At 40.4% G+C, this 17,179-nt stretch overlaps 1 protein-coding gene across 3 annotated transcripts in view; it reads right to left on the bottom strand.

Moving 5' to 3' along the window:
- Positions 1-17,179, bottom strand: part of LOC113660865 (activin receptor type-1) — a 54,561-nt gene that overhangs the window by 33,498 nt on the left and 3,884 nt on the right. Inside the window, exon 1 of one of the 3 annotated variants that reach the window (XM_047814626.1) lies at positions 11,592-11,732. The exons of 1 other annotated variant lie outside the window; for it this stretch is intronic. The gene's annotated coding sequence lies outside the window, so the exon portion shown is untranslated. Of the gene's footprint in view, positions 1-11,237; positions 11,353-11,591; positions 11,733-17,179 lie in introns of those variants that run through there. One more of the 3 variants, XM_047814627.1, reaches the window with a different exon arrangement.

The following is a 17,179-nucleotide window of genomic DNA, read 5'->3' as shown; positions in this document are numbered from 1 at the left end:
TAACGGCTCTACTTACGTAGCTCGACAAACACAGAGTATACGTGTATAATACGCACAACAACAACTAGCTAGCTCGCTCTCATGCTAAGCTAAAGCCATCCGTTATATATAAAAATCTCAGTATAAAATTAATGGAATTTAATCATTTATTCCTCGGGATATTAAACTCAACTAGAAAACTACAGTTTTGGTCAGTTTTCTACATAATGAGACACATTTTTAGTAGCAATGTTTCTGTTGAGTTTTTCTACCCAATTTCAGACGGACATCTCAATCGCTTAAGCAATTAAAACTGCAAATTTGATCCGATTTCAGTAGAAAGTATCAGACGAGCCAATAATACAGCTTTTAACATCGGGAGAAAAGGTGGAAAAGATATTGAAAAGATATTGTGTCTGTGTCACATTTCGGGTTAATTAATAATCAAATGCATTTCAATAAACTCAATGTTTTTTTAAGTATTAAAAAATTCAAAAAGCAATTTTTGGACCTTGCATGACAGAGTGAAATGTACAATGCTTACTATACTATACTTACACATTCTCATGAAAAACACACACTAAAACACGCTCCGTGTCGTCCGTCTTAGTTTCTATCCCCAGATAAAATATCTACATTTCACGTTTTAGCCTAGTCCATTAGAAACATGGCTGTTTTGCTGATCTCCACGTTCCCCACAAGACCGATCCACCTCGCTTCCGTTTCACTTTGGTTCTGATTTGCTCTCTATTCTGAAACGTGAAGCGAGCTCAAATTAGTTTCACAGCAAGAACCCAAACCACAGGATATAACTAATTCAGGACAAAACCCAAGAGGCACCAGCATTTCAGCACCTCGTCGTGCTGTAACACTACCAGGTGTGAGTGCTGATGCTTCTCTAGATATGGGAATGCCAAACGTGACAAAGTAAAGGGGGGAAAAATCCCTACACACAGCCACCACAACAAAGACACGAGTCAGACATTTCAATGCCTCATAGCCTACTGGCCTGGCATCTCGACACGTCATTTATTACAACCTGAAGAGCGAATCACTCGCTAATCAGAGAGCGGACGAAGATACCACCCTAACACTAATTACACCCATGTGTCACAAGACTCCAGGGAAATGGGAGCCACTTGTGTAATTAGCAGCAAAATGGCTATATTAGCGCAAGCTACATAAAACTGGCTTCGACATCCTAAATCCAAAGGGTTTAAGGGTACAATATCTTAGCCATATTACAGTATTAATGAACCATTTAAAAGCCTTTGGGGAAAATGAAAGGAAAGGAAAGGTCTTCGAAAAATGTCTTTGCACGACCTTTAATATCTAACAATATCCATCTAACAAGAAAAGAACAAACCCCATGACTGTTTCTGTCTGAAAATCATAAAAATCATAGAATTTGGCTATGAGGAATGGAGGCAGAGAGACAAATTTTTTTCATTAAAAAAAAACGAAAGAAATGGAAAAAAATTTGCACCATTATGTATGAAAAAAGTTAAGAACGTGCTAGAAGTGATGGCAGAGTTAGAAACGTAGAGTCCACTGTGAGAGGGAATAAAATTAATGAGAAGCTCTGGATTAACAAAGAGACCACTTTATTTTGTTTTGTTTTGTAAAACGAGGAGACGGTAATAGACGGAAACGTGTATTAATCGGTTTATTTGAAAAAGCCAGCACTGAAGTAACGCATTCGTTCCTTCTCCACGACCGACCATGAACCGCTAACAACTCTAGAGGGAATGAGCTGGTATCAGTCAGTGCACTTGATTTTTAATACAAGTCGTAGGATTCGTGAAATCTGGCTCGTTAGTCTGCATATCAATGGCCAATTCCCCAATGCGCCGGATCCCTTCGTATCTAACGACGTTTCTTGGAACCGTACATCACGTGCTAGAAATTCACCAAGATTAACGATGATGAACTTGGCTAAATTCATGAACAAATCAGACTAAAATTATTCTTACAAAAAAAGCATCTTAAGCATTAGATTAGATGATATTGCTACAGCCTTCTAATGAAGCACTACAGCAGCAGGTTAAAGCACCGGTCCCTGAGGCGCCATTCTTTAAAACTAGCTTTGTATATCGACTCTGCTTTGTGTATCAACAGTGTGGAGTGCATTAGCTTCCACTTCTGTCCTCTTCTGTAATTAAGGGCTGGATCTCAGTCCCAGATCTAATTTGGTCAACCAGGAGACAGCAAGGGACACACTAATCCATGTGAACACCCTTACAGTGTGCAAAAAAGCCAGCCAAAAAACAATTAAGCTGGTGTTTTATGACCGTGTGAAGACCGAGGACCGGTGGATCTTATTCTCCCAGTCACCATGACTATGAATTTAACAGCACATCACAACAAGACCAGTTCAAACACACTCCTGTCGACCTGCACTCATGTCAACTTACTAAGGAATGTACAAACATCCCTTTAGCAAATAGAGAAAAAAAATAAAAGCAGAAGGAATGAAAGGAGCATAGAAAATGGGGAGTATATTCCAACTGCATATCAGTGTACATGCGTGACCATCGGATAAAGTTAAATTAGCTCTTTTCTGGATTTTTCAGCACTTTTCAGGAGTTAAATTTCCACTGACATGTAGAGTAAAATTTAACTCCTTCTTAGAGTTTATTTAACCCTTGTATGTTGTTCGTATTTTTGTTGCTCAGCCGGTGTTCGTGGGTCTGGTGACCCGCTGCATTTTTGGGTTTTTTAATTCAACACGATCAAAAATTTTAATGTTAAAATACTCTACAGATGTTTACTTCATCCCAATTACAAGCAATATAAACAGCATATATGGTTCATATTTGCCCTCAACCTTTAAAGTGCTACTCGTTTTTTGTTGTTTTTTTAATTTAATCAAGTTATGAGTGGAAAAAAATCAACAAATTTACAAGGAAGCAAAGTTTTTCAAAACTATTGATGTTTATGAATATGGGTCCCACAGACCCGAACAACATACAAGGGTTAAATAATAAATAGTCATAGTCTTAAAAAATCTAAAACATTAAAATGGTTTCAGGTGAAAATAATTACAAAATAATAATAATAATAATAATAATAATAATAATAATTTTTACAGCATTTTGTAGACACGCTTATCCTTTATACAACGGACCAATTGAGGGTTAAAGGCATTGCTTTGGGTTGTTGATCGGAGGATCAGGGTTCAAGGCCCCGCACAACCAAGCTGCCACTGCTGGGCCCTTGAGCAAGGCCCTCAACCCTCTCTGCTCCAGGGGCGCTGTATCATAGCTGCCCCTGCACTCTTAGCCCAACCTCCTCAGTTGGGGTGTGTGAAGAAAATAATTCCACTGTGCTGTAATGTATATGTGGTGATAATAAAGGCTTTCATGCCCCATCCTATTCTATTCTATTGCATAGTGGGCCCAGCTTGGTGGAGCTGGGATTCGAACACACAACCCTCTGATTAGTAATCAAACACCTTAACCACTGAGCTACTACTTCTACACATAGTCAGCATTCTCTGAAAATCTCTCACAGCACAAAAAATTAGTTTAATAAAGTAAAATGCCAATTTTACCTTCTTCACTAACAAAGTCCAAGATAATGCAGCAGTGCGTAAGAAAGATGTAGACCAAACAACACCAGGGGGAGTTGAATCGGGTTCCTCAACACCAAACACAAACACAAAACAGCACCAAAATCTTGGAGAAACGTTGTCTCATTTCACTATGTACTGCTACAGCTATATATGGTTGAAACGACAATAAAAGCTTCTTGACTCTTGAACACCCAGTGCACAAACACCAAAATATTACACTGCTTTAGCGTAGCCTTAAACACTGGCTGTAGTCTAAGTTAGAGAAAAATACTCCCAAAATGTAACTCTTACACAAGTTCATCTTTAACATCTTTAAATATTCAACTCAAGAAATTTGCTTTTCTGTTGTCTTATAATCCAAGTTATTCCACACTGGCCACGTTTACGTCTAAAGATGTTTGTGCATGTCCGATAACTGTTAATAAGCTCAGTTGAAGTGCCGGTCACATGTATTCTGAGCCGTGCATACTTCTAAATATTCAGTGTGTCAACATAAGCCTGAAAACACAAAAGCTGTCCAATGAATTCAACAAGTAGCCAACGTTCCCTCCTAAACGTTTTTTTTTTAAAATGCCTCTTAATCGATCAGATCCCATTAGAACTGAGAAGTTATATCTGTATCCAATATGGTTCTGTTTGAACATCAGAACACTTGTGAAACTTAGACATTTTCTATCATTATAAACAAATGAAGTATTTTCTGGCTGCAGTGGACATTAAATGAGTCAGAACTCTGCTGGCTTTCAGTTTAAGGCGTGTTTGTTTTTCATCTGTTGGACAACCGTACACAGAATTTCAGTGGTTAAAAGATAGCTATAAAAAATGATACATTCCTAAAGCCCCAAGTGTTTCATTTCATATGAGCCATTAATCACCACTCTAGACTGTGGCATGACAAAAAAACATCAATGCTGAACATGAGCTCCCCTGAAACAGAGGGAAACGCATTTGGGCATCTGGTAAAAAGATGAATATATTATTATTCTGTTTCTGAACTGTCCAGAATAAACTTTATTTCCTCATAAGACCAGTTTTCTTTTCCATCCAGTGGTCATCAGGGCGTCGACGCAAAACTAAGACAAAGGAGACGACTGTGAAAGTGATCAAACTCAAAGTTTATTTCAATAGATAGATAGATAGATAGATAGATAGATAGATAGATAGATAGATAGATAGATAGATAGATAGATAGATAGATAGATAGATAGATAGATAGATAGATAGATAGAGAGAAAGACAGAGAGACAGAGAGACAGATAGATAGATAGATAGATAGATAGATAGATAGATAGATAGATAGATAGATAGATAGATAGATAGATAGATAGAGAGAAAGACAGAGAGACAGACAGAGAGAAAGACAGAGAGACAGACAGAGAGACAGACAGATAGATAGATAGATAGATAGATAGATAGATAGATAGATAGATAGATAGATAGATAGATAGATAGATAGATAGACAGAGAGAAAGACAGAGAGACAGACAGAGAGACAGACAGATAGATAGATAGATAGAAAGACAGATAAATAGATAAATAGATAGATAGATAGATAGATAGATAGATAGATAGATAGATAGATAGATAGATAGATAGATAGATAGATAGATAGATAGATAGATAGATAGATAGATAGATAGAAAGACAGAGAGACAGACAGAGAGACAGACAGAGAGACAGACAGATAGATAGAAAGATAGATAGAAAGACAGATAGATAGATAGATAGATAGATAGATAGATAGATAGATAGATAGATAGATAGATAGATAGATAGATAGATAGATAGATACAAAGACAGATAGAGACAAAGACAGACAGAGACACAGACAGACAGACAGACAGACAGACAGACAGACAGACAGATAGATAGATAGAGACAAAGACAGACAGAGACAAAGACAGACAGACAGACAGACAGACAGACAGACAGACAGACAGACAGACAGATAGATAGATAGATAGATAGATAGATAGATAGATAGATAGATAGATAGATAGATAGATAGATAGATAGATAGATAGATAGACAGACAGACAGACAGACAGACAGACAGTCATTGCATAGTACAGGTACATACCATTTAGCATCCATCAGAAGTGCAAACAGAAGAAAAAAGGGGCAAAGAACCAAGTGCAGATAAATATATATGTACAGTAATAAATAAAGTTATAGCAGGTCGTATGTGAATAAGAATAGAAGCCTCCTGTCTTCAAATTCGACAGGTTCCTTAAACACTATTCACCTTATTCAATTGCACAGCAATCTGGATTGGTCTCATTGGATCAATTTACATGACACCAAGGTTGTGTGCACATGACAATACGGTTTCACACGTGCAAATCTGGATCAATTCACATGAAAAGTTGAAAAGGTTACAAGCCGAGTTGGGGGAAAGTAGACCTTTTTTTCTGTGCATACCTTTTGTCATATGAAAAATAAAACAAACCATTAAGCTTTTTTGTTCTGAGAATAGGGATTATTAACAGCTTAAATGTGCCGAATGTAAAATCCTTGGGGGTCATGCTGTTACAGAAAAATAATCAACTATACCATGGTGTGATGAGGCCCGAGTTGCTTTGCTATAACAGCCTTTTATCGTAACTATGATACGCACGATTTTTCAGAAACACTTTAGAAAGAGAGAATAAATATAAAGCTTGCAGCTGTAAGTGTTGTCAGAGCTACTTTTACAAAAATGCCTTCGGACCAATCAGAACGCAGCATTCGACAACTCTGTGGTGAGGTTTTCATCTAGCACTAAATTGGGTTTGTGAACAAAGCTAAATGTGAATTATTAATAATGAAATGTTAGTATATTTATATATTGATTATATATACAGTACAGACCAAAAGTTTGTACACACCACCTTTTCAACAGGACAATGACCCCAAACACACCTCCAGGCTGTCTAAGGGCTATTTGACCATGAAGGAGAGTGATGGGGTGCTGCGCCAGATGACCTGGCCTCCACAGTCACCGGACCTGAACCCAATGGAGATGGTTTGGGGTGAGCTGGACCGCAGAGTGAAGGCAAAAGGGCCAACAAGTGCTAAGCATCTCTGGGAACTCCTTCAAGACTGTTGGAAGACCATTTCAGGTGACTGCCTCTTGAAGCTCATCAAGAGAATGCCAAGAGTGTGCAAAGCAGTAATCAAAGCAGAAGGTGGCTACTTTGAAGAACCTAGAATATGACATATTTTCAGTTGTTTCACACTTTTTTATGTACGTATATAATTCCACATGTGTTAATGCATAGTTTTGATGCCTTCAGTGTGAATCTACAATTTTCATAGTCATGAAAATAAAGAAAACTCTTTGAATGAGGAGGTGTGTCCAAACTTTTGGTCTGTACTGTATAAAGTCATTATACTGCCTATTCTTAGCATGGTCAAGCTTATTGTTAAACGCCATTTGAAGCATGAGTTATAACCATCTCTTCACAAGCACCGTCCCCTGACAGAAAGCCATCTTTTTGTGTCTGAGGGAGTTTTTGGCATGATGTCTGCATTCAGGCAATGCACTCCTTCTGTCCCTCCATCATCCCTTCCTCCAAGAGCCTACGTGTCTGTGCCGGGCTCCAGAATGCCCTGCAGTGTGTTATCTCCAGCTGGGATCTTCAGCACACACACACACACACACACACACACACACACACACACACACACACACACACACACACACACACACACACACACACACACACACACACACACACACACACACACACACACACACACACACACACACACACACACACACACACACACACACACACACACACACACTCTCTCTCTCTCCTGCCTGTCCTTGCTAAAACAAATGTGCACAGTAAACACAATCTACTGCAGTACCAGAATGACCTATATACTTACTGCAATGTACACTTTAGTATAGTTATCCAGTAAAAAAAAAAAACGTCATCAGCATTCCCTCCATAGCGTCTGTGCCCTGAATTTAGTCCCTATAGATAGAAGACGAACGTCTTGCGAGCCTAAAAACTATCGTCGTGCCGTCGTAACCGTGCGCTTTCTCTTTCCCCCCCGAAGTCTGCTGCATCAGCAGTGCTGGGAACTACATATGTAATATCTCTCTACTCAGATCTCCATCTATCTCCATACGCAAGCCCTGCTTCTCGGCAGCGAGGTGAAATAGGTTGATCAGATTACATAAAACGAGGAGAAATATCTACACGGGATCTAACTCGAAAAGCCTTCATTGATAAAGTGCTTGACAAGATAATCCCGTAATAGCGAAAGCTGCATTTAGTGTCCTAGATTAAACGCATTTCGCTTTAATTACAGTGTACATTTTTCTAGCATTGCGTATTCGTCCCATTTATCTCCTGATATGCTATTAACCAGCTGGAGCCAGAAATATTCCTAATACCTGCTTTCCCATGACTAGGTTGTTTATGTTCGCATGTTTTACTGCAATACGCATCTGTAGCAACATTTCATTTAACAAAATTACAGGGTTTGTGTGTAAGCTACAGTGCACAGTTTTGGCTTATAATCACCAGTGTAAGACAAGCGTTGCACTGAAATCAGGTGCTAACTATCTATCAGACTCTTGAACTAATTTGCTCATTTATTGAAGCATATTTTATGCTTCGATACCATACAATAATGTATTGCGTCTTGAGGAAAGTATTTATAAAGCAGGGAAAAAAAAGAACAAAGTTTCAGACTCCTTGCTACCTGAATTTAGCTAGCTAGATGCCCTAACCAAGCGTACAAAACATGCTGTCTTACATTTAAAAAGATTATTCTAATGTATTGTTCAAAATGACCCCATAGTTAGCAGTTTATATCCATTATTTGTGAAGAGGCTGATGCTAATTAATAGGAAATTAGCAGCAGCTAGCTAATACCTGAGGCTGCTAATACCTCAAGCTAACCATTTTGTCAGCCAACATGTACTCATTATTTCTTTTACATAGACAATAATGTCAACATGTCCCTCAGGTGTGTCAGTAAAATTATTTACAAAAAAAGGCACCAAACAGCTAGAATTACACTGTGATTGCACGTAGCATCAATCGCTAACCGAATGAGTTCTGCTTTACTGAGACACGGCAACACTACCTCAGCGTTGCACTTAACATCCTTCAAAGCAGTATACACCTCAAGAGTGGGACATTTATGTGGTAATTTCTTGTAAACCCTGCTAACAAGAGCTTCTCTGGTTGTAGCATGTTACAATGTGGTTCAGAGAGGACATGTTAGTGCTAAAAGTGCCAATGATGCCATGCTGTATTTTTCCTACAAATATTGTTTATCATCATCATCATCATCATCATCATCATCATCATCAGGGCACGGTGGCTTAATGGTTAACATGTTCGCCTCACACCTCCAGGGTTGGGGGTTCAATTCCCGCCTCCGCCTTGTGTGTGTGGAGTTTGCATGTTCTCCCCGTGCCTCAGGGGTTTCTTCCGGGTACTCCGGTTTCCTCCCCCGGTCCAAAGGCATGCATGGTAGGTTGATTGGCATCTCTGGAGAATTGTCCGTAGTGTGTGAGTGTGTGAGTGAATGAGAGTGTGTGTGTGTGTGTGTGTGTGTGTGTGTGTGTGTGTGTGTGTGTGTGTGTGTGTGCCCTGCATATCCTGCCTTGATGCCCAATGACGCCTGAGATAGACACAGGCTCCCCGTGACCCGAGAAGTTTGGATAAGCTGTAATGAATGAATGAATGAATGAATGAATCATCATCATTTATTCTACACTACAGCCATGGACATTATTCCAACATGATCACACCAGAAAATGTTGAGCAGTCCATTAGCATGCAATCTGATGTGCTAGTCACAGTCCTTTGAGCTATGAGGCTTTTGCACCTCATAATGCGAGTCTAAACTAACATCTCTGGTAAAGAAAAATAAATAAATAAATAAACTTCAGAAATCCGAAAGCTGCGGCCTCGATTTAAATGCGAACGGTTTGGCTTGAGACTCCACATTTATAACCTGGTTACAGTTTGCACTGTGTAATGTGGATGTGGATTAGCTGCTAGTGCTTGTTGTAAAGTCACCCCAATTAAACATCACTGTTTTTCACATCAAGGTTTTGTTTCACTGAATTGTAAAAGAAACATGTGCAATGACATCATCGATTTATTGAAGCCATGTCGCCTTTAATTCCTGAACTTCTTACCTACTGAGCACGATCGGTCCATACCGATGTTTCCTGTAGACTGTTTAATAAAATCTTTCTGAGGGTTTGGATTAAATCTATTCAAAGAACCAGTGAAAAAGTTTGAAAACTCGATAACAATTAAACAAATCCGATACTCGGCAGAATGATGCAATTTTTTGACCTCAGCACCGAAATTCCAGACTCATACAAATGATGATATACTTTCATGTTTTACATTCCAGATACTCAAAAAGAAATAATGTGGGAAAATAACTACACCGATTAACATCCCATCAGCTGTCTGCTAGTATAACTAGGTGTACTCTATTGCACCGAGTTGAACAATAGATAAATTGTCACGATTAATAATATTAATTACTTATTGTTATTATTATTAATACCATACTGTCATGAGGTCGTGAATTTAAAAAGAAAAAACTGTAATGAAAAACAAAAAAAAATAAAATAAACACATGAATGAATGAGAGATTTAAATGGGATTCAGGGACTTTGTGTTGAATCAAGCAAATATCCAGTAAAATACCGTGTCCTGATGATACAGTTGCACGTGTCACTTAGACACACTGAGATACAGACTGTGTATACCGACACACTGGATACTGAAAACTGAGATTTTGGCAGGGAAAAAAACATTTGTGCATGGAACCACCACGTCTAGCACATGTTAGACATTAACGTCTAATGATAGCAAAACATTTGGCAAGCAGAAAAGCACAGGATCAGAGCTGTGAAGGCGAGAGCAGAGAGGAAACCTGGTGAGAGAAGGAGGAGAACAGTGCAGTAGTGAAGCTTAAGGAGACAGAAAATAAACAGAAACTGGAGGAAAGAGCGAGAGACAGAGAGAAGACAGTGAGTGAGATAGCTCATAAAATGTGCATTGCAGACTGTCTCCAGTGCAGTCTGAGGGTAATGGGAGCAAGAGGAGCCTGGAGCGCTACACACACACACACACACACACACGACGCTCCGGCTCCTTCTCAATCTATCACCATACCTCTCTCTCTCTTTCTCTCTCTCTCTCGCACACACACACACACACACACACAGGGACACCGTATGACACAGAAATCAATAACTCCACTACAGAGCCCGCTGAAGGAGAGGGAAGCACCACAGAGCAACCACACAACTGGGGTGTGTGTGTGTGTGTGTGCGCGCGCGCGCAGCTACACAGTCCCCCTCTGTCTCACTTCCTGCCTGTGTGCCATCAGGGCGGCAGCAGTCCCTTCTCCCTCTCCCTCTCTGTGTCTGTCTCACAGATGGACAGACTCACTCCGTTATGTCAAGGCTGCAGAAAGGCTTATGATTACTAAAGGCTGAAGGATTTCAGACTAAAAATATCACACAGACAGAAGGGCCACACAAATCTGGACTGAACAATGAGACCAACCCAAAACAGGCAAAACAAGAAAGCCACATGCTGAGCTTTCTCTCCTTCTCCTTCTCGGTCTCTATTTCCTATTCTGTCTCTCGCCCTCTTTCGTTCTCTGAGCTAATCTGAATTTAAAAGTAAAAGCTTGGACTTACTGGCATGTCACACTCTCAGACGTGCGAGGCTCCGTCTGCGCTGATAAATCCTAAAGAGATCTGCCTGCTTCTCCGCCGTACAGTGTTCCTGCCAAGTACTGACTCCTTCTCTTTCTCTCTCATATACAACACACACACACACACACCCTCCCTTTATCTGTCCCTAACCTCACTTTTTTAAGCTACACACATTCTCTACTTACCCCAAGAGACGAAAAAGAGACCATCAGAAAGAGAGAGAGAGGGCGAAAGAGATCGAGAGAGAATAAGGTGGGTCAAGTGTTTGAGGAAGGGTTGTAAAAGAAAAGGGAAAGAACTCCGAGACAAAGCTTTAAAAAGAGAAGAAAGACCTACCCAGATAAGAGTTTTGCGAGTCCTGCTCAGACTTGAAGCTGTGACTGTGTGTGCATGGCGCAGTCTGGCCTTAATGACAGAGTCTGAAATCCGATCTCCCTTCAGGTCTCTGCCAACCACTGCTCCCCTCCCTCCTCTCCTTCTCTCCCTCCCTCTACTCGCCTTCCACGCTCCCTCACTCCAATCCTCTCCTCTCGCATTGTTCCGGCCCGCAGTGCCAGCTGTTTCTGACAGCAAAATTACTGTGCACGAAAAAATGATTGCTGTCGGAGGACCGTTTCCCCTCCTTTCTCTTTCTCCTCCGCTCTCTCTCCCTCTCTCTCTCTCTGTGTCTCCCTCTCTCCGCTTCCCGAGACGTTCAGGCTTCCGCAGACAAATTATACACTTTATGTTGTTGTGAAAAGGCAGCTGCAGGGCCTCTACAGGAAGAGAGAGACACTCGCACATATCCACGCTGAGGGATAGACGTGTATATATACATAGAGTTCTCACAGAGAGAATTTGCAGAGGAGGTTTTTTTCCCCCCGGTGAACATTCAAACACCCGCAGCTAAACAGGAACTAACAACAACTCAAGGTTTTAGTTCTGGTTTCCACCAAGTTGATGGCTGGAGAAGTTCCACTGACGACAGCTACGTTATTTCGTCTAGATCACTATAGAACTTTTTCATTTCTCACTCCTGTTAGCTTAAACTCTGAAACGCTTCTGGAATGACTTTTTGTTTGTTTGTTTGTTTAATACGACAATTAATAACCGGTTTACATGTAAGGATAAGTGAAAAAAGTTGAATCTTTTCGTCAATTATAATGAAACTAAAAACTTTTCATAAATGTTTATAAGTGTTTTCATAAAATAATTCAAATCTTGTCCTTTGAAAGCATATAATAGATAAATTCTATAATAAATTCATGCTGAATTTGTGAATTAAAACGTTCGTACTGGTACGAAGACTTCTGTAGCACGACTCGTTTTGTACGATGTTGATTTAAAAGCCTTAAACTTCGCACTGGTGAACCGGACAGTCGTGTTTGTTGTACCTTAAGAGACTCATAAGCGAACACTGCTAGCACCTCTACTTTCAAGCAAATGCCAAAAACCATGGATGATGGAATGGGGTGCCGAAACTTTTGGTATTTTGGTGGAGTATGACAAAAGAAATCTATCTATACCCATAAAGATGGAGAATCCGACGTGTATGCATGTATAATATCGAACACACAAACGCCTACAAGGAACTGTGAGGTAAAATTAGACGAGAAACGTTTCTACGTTTATTATTCGTCTGTTTATTAGTCTATTAATCTGAGACCGATTTTGTTTCAGGTATTACACGCTTCACAAATCCGCTCCTGCCACACTACCCAGATCATTTCCACAAATCCCAGATTCACAATATCTGCATTTAGTAATCGGCTAATTAACGAGACCTTTCGAAAGGATAAATCAAAAACCACTACTACAGGAGATTTACACCTGATGCGACAAAGTAACGTGCGACTGCAACGTGGATCGATGATGATCATAACAGTCTAATAATTTACGCATACCTGCCTTTCACGGTACCTAAGGATACAATACGGCACGGTGCTATGAACATGATGGTCACCTGTCTCCTACATCAGCCGTTACACCCCATATTTTTACAGATTATCACATCTACACATTTTTACAAACAAATCAACATTACATTGTGTTGTATGAGATTTTTGCTTAAAACTACACAAACTACCAGGAAATGCACACAACAGATCTGTTCTATTGTGCATTGTGAGTCAGTCTTAAATAAAGAAAAACGTGTCATTTCTGTGGCGCAAGAAGAATAAAGCACGAACAGCAACGCGGCTTCAGGTCGCCTCATATGACTTCGTTGCTTATATAGGACTGCTTTGTAGTAAGACTAGCCGACTCTGCGTACACTAGGGTCTAGCGTACGAACGTTATGAAGATAGTATCATCTGGAAAGAAACACTAACGATTTTTCTAGCCATTTCCCAGTTGATGACAAATGACTTCAAATGCAATGTGAGTCTAAATCAGTAGCTTTAGCAGAATGCGATGAATTTTTAAAAAGCTGAAAAACACATCGCACAACGCTGGCTATTTTCAAAGGCATCGCTAAAACGTCTCGTCCGTCCGAGTGTCGTCGGCCATCTCGAAGCTTTATTTCTCGTCCGTCTTATAGCCCCGCCTCTCTTCCGTTACGTAAAAGCAAAGCTGCGAGTGTTGAGTATCTAACATTCAACAATTTCTATTTTTTTTGAATAAGTAACAACACCCAGGTACTGTTGGAATTTTCATTGTTAAACACACTACTGTACACAACATAATGACACTACTGTACACAACGTAATTACATTATGTTTATTCCTATTATTCCACATACTCTACATAACACCATGGACTACAGAACAAGGTGAGCACACCGTACTGTGAGACTGTACAAAGTCTCTTCTCCATTTTCTCTAGCTTATTAGCATGACAAGAAATAAGACGGTCTGACCTAGACACTCTGTATTAAAACTCTGTAATTCCCCCTGTGGCATCACGGCCCTTTTCATCGGGCGAATTCTCCTCTGATGACCTCAAACCAGCAAGACTTCTTTCTTAAGAGTTTGTCAGTTTTTCCCACTGCTTAGCAACAGCAGATGTACTTCCCCAAACCTGAAGCGAATGTACGGTGACCGACGTCACACAGCACACGCACAAAACAAACAGTGTCGAAGGTGAAGGCTTAATAACCAACTGATGAAAATCGTGTTTAATAAATAAACGAGGGGAAAAATAATAAATGACAAAATGTGCTTCTGGTGCTGTTATTAAGTGGGAAATGCAAGTGGTGATGGAGTAAAAGCAAAATATAAGAAGGTTCTTCAAACATGAAACTGATGAAGGTGATGATTTCATACAGACTCAGAGAGTGAAATACAAGAAGAAGAAGAAGAAGAAGAAATACAAGAAGAAGAAGAAGAAGAAAAACAAGAAGAAGAAGAAGAAGAAGAAGAAGAAGAAGAAGAAGAAGAAAAACAAGAAGAAGAAGAAATACAAGAAGAAGAAGAAGGATTAATAATAGTAAGAAGAAGAAGAGGAGGAGGAGGAGGATGATGAAGAACCCTTTATTATTGGCACACATACATTACAGCACAGAGAAATTTCTTTTCTTCTTGTACCCCATGTTTGGCCGTTGGGGTCAGAGCACAGGGTCAGTGATAAAACCCCCCTCTGAAACAGAGTGTGTTAAGGGCCTTGCTCAAGGGCCCAACAGTGTCAGGTTGGTGGTGCTGGGGCTTGAACCACAACCTTCTGATCAACAACAACAACTACTGTTCATTTGGAGCTATATTTTAACCAGATTTTGTCAACGTTACAATCATCATTGTACAGATTCAATTTAAACTTGATTACATTGTAGTGCTAAAGTGACTCGTACAGCCTGCACTGCTCCTAATCTACTGAGAAACAGCTCGTCACTAAGGACTGGACCTATAGCAAATATCCAAGGATTTAAATGTCATGTCAAAGATATGGAGTTTTTACGGGTTCGTAAAGTTTATGTCTCTTTGTGAGACTTCAGTGGAATTGTTAGTTTTAAAGTTGCAAGACCTCGTGTAACAAACATTATTCAACAACTGCCCTTAGGATCTGTGGTGCTGAGACACGTACTGACGTGGGAACCGCACGTGTTACGAGATGTGGTCATTAGAGATTAGGTTTAAAGGTGCTGGGTTTTTCCTTTAAACAACAAACATTCAGTCTGCTTTCAAACGACACGACTCGAAGAGCAAAAGTTAGACTTCAGTCAAAGGGTGTAATCTAGCCTGAGGGCTACAGCGTCACTCCTGGGAAGAAGCTCTCAGAGATGTACGCTGATATCCACTGCAGTGCATGGGGAGAGAGAGAGAGAGAGAGAGAGAGAGAGAGAGAGAGAGTGCGAGAGAGAGAGAGAGAGAGAGAGTGAGCGAGAGAGAGAGAGAGAGAGAGAGAGAGAGAGAGAGAGAGAGAGAGAGAGAGAGAGAGAGGGTGAGCGAAAGAGAGAGGGTGAGCGAAAGAGAGAGAGAGCGAGAGAGAGAGTGCGAGAGAGAGAGAGAGAGAGAGAGTGCGAGAGAGAGAGAGAGGGTGAGCTAGAGAGAGAGAGGGTGAGAGAGAGAGCGGGTGAGCTAGAGAGAGAGAGAGAGAGAGAGAGAGAGAGAGAGAGAGAGAGAGAGAGTGAGCGAGAGAGCGGGTGAGCTAGAGAGAGAGAGAAGCCAATACTCCTGCTATCTGAATGCTATCAGATGACTGCAGAACGTGACGGAGGGTAAAGAGCCCTGCAGGGCGCCACTCTTCAGACAATGATGCCCCAGCATGAGGCAGAGCTATCTACCCCCACCACTCACACTCAAAAACACTGTCCAGAACACACACACACACACACACGCTCACACACACACACACACACACCTGCTACTAGCTAAGACTGGACAATATGATCAAATAATCAATATCGTATTATATTGCGAATAATCCCTAAGCCATGTGCTTCACTGAGATACGCTGAATATCCTCAGTTATTTTATACAACTCTATTCTCAGCACCAAGTCTTAAATCCTGTGCTATCTCCGTTTTCCTTTTCCTCATGAGCACCACATGCTGTCCAGTGATTATCTTGTCACTCGTTTACAATATACGCACAAATGCCATGAGGAGCGCGGTATTATTCTACTCTATAGTTACTATACGACTCCAGTGACACTAAAGCTCTCTACTCCTCTGCATGGAGCTGATTTAACGTTTAAAACTACTCATGTACACGTCGCTTCATTTCTTCTTCCTACTTTCCTTCTCTCCATGACAAACAATTTATTTTTTCAGATATTAGATATTAGAACGCAGCCTCACACCACAGTACAACAATGCTACCTTTAGTTTTTTTAACGTTTACAAAAGGTTTATTTGAGCCGGGAAACGCCGAGTAGAAAAAAGTACAGAGGTATCAAATAAAATTGTTCAACTTTGCATTGTTTATTGTAATAAGTGTTAATTTTCTAATATAATCTCCGTCTCACTCGGCCGGTGAGTTTTCGCGAAAACGATAAGAGATCCACTTTTTTTTGTTGTTTTTTTGGGGGGTTTTTGTCGCACTTTGAAGATCGTGCTTTAGATCGCTTCAAATTGTTTACACAGACAAGATAAATAACTTTTTAGAAACGCTGAAGCGCTTCCGTTTTACGTACGACATAACGTGTGCTGCTGGGAAAATGTCATTCGGTGAGCTTATATAATATGTTGTCATGATGCTGATGGTAATTCAGAAGACAGAAGATAAGGGGGGGGGGACATTAAAACCTCAGCTAGCCACTGAGAAACGTCCTCGGCGATCAGGGTTGCACAAGTCACTTTGAATAACAGTGATGGTCGAATGGAAATGAAATGGAAACACGGACACAGCCGGAGACCTGTGGTTTTGTCGAATACGCCCTCACGCCAGAAAAAAAAACAAAAACATGGAACTTTCCAGAACTTTGTTCAAATGACTTGTAAATGCAGTACCATCCCTCCACAGCTCTGCGAATTTGAACGGTCTGTGAAAGCTATAAACTACGACGCGGTC

This window comes from Tachysurus fulvidraco, chromosome 6, assembly GCF_022655615.1.
Source record: "Tachysurus fulvidraco isolate hzauxx_2018 chromosome 6, HZAU_PFXX_2.0, whole genome shotgun sequence".
NCBI lineage: Eukaryota > Metazoa > Chordata > Actinopteri > Siluriformes > Bagridae > Tachysurus > Tachysurus fulvidraco.
This window is presented reverse-complemented; position numbering and strand designations above follow the sequence as displayed.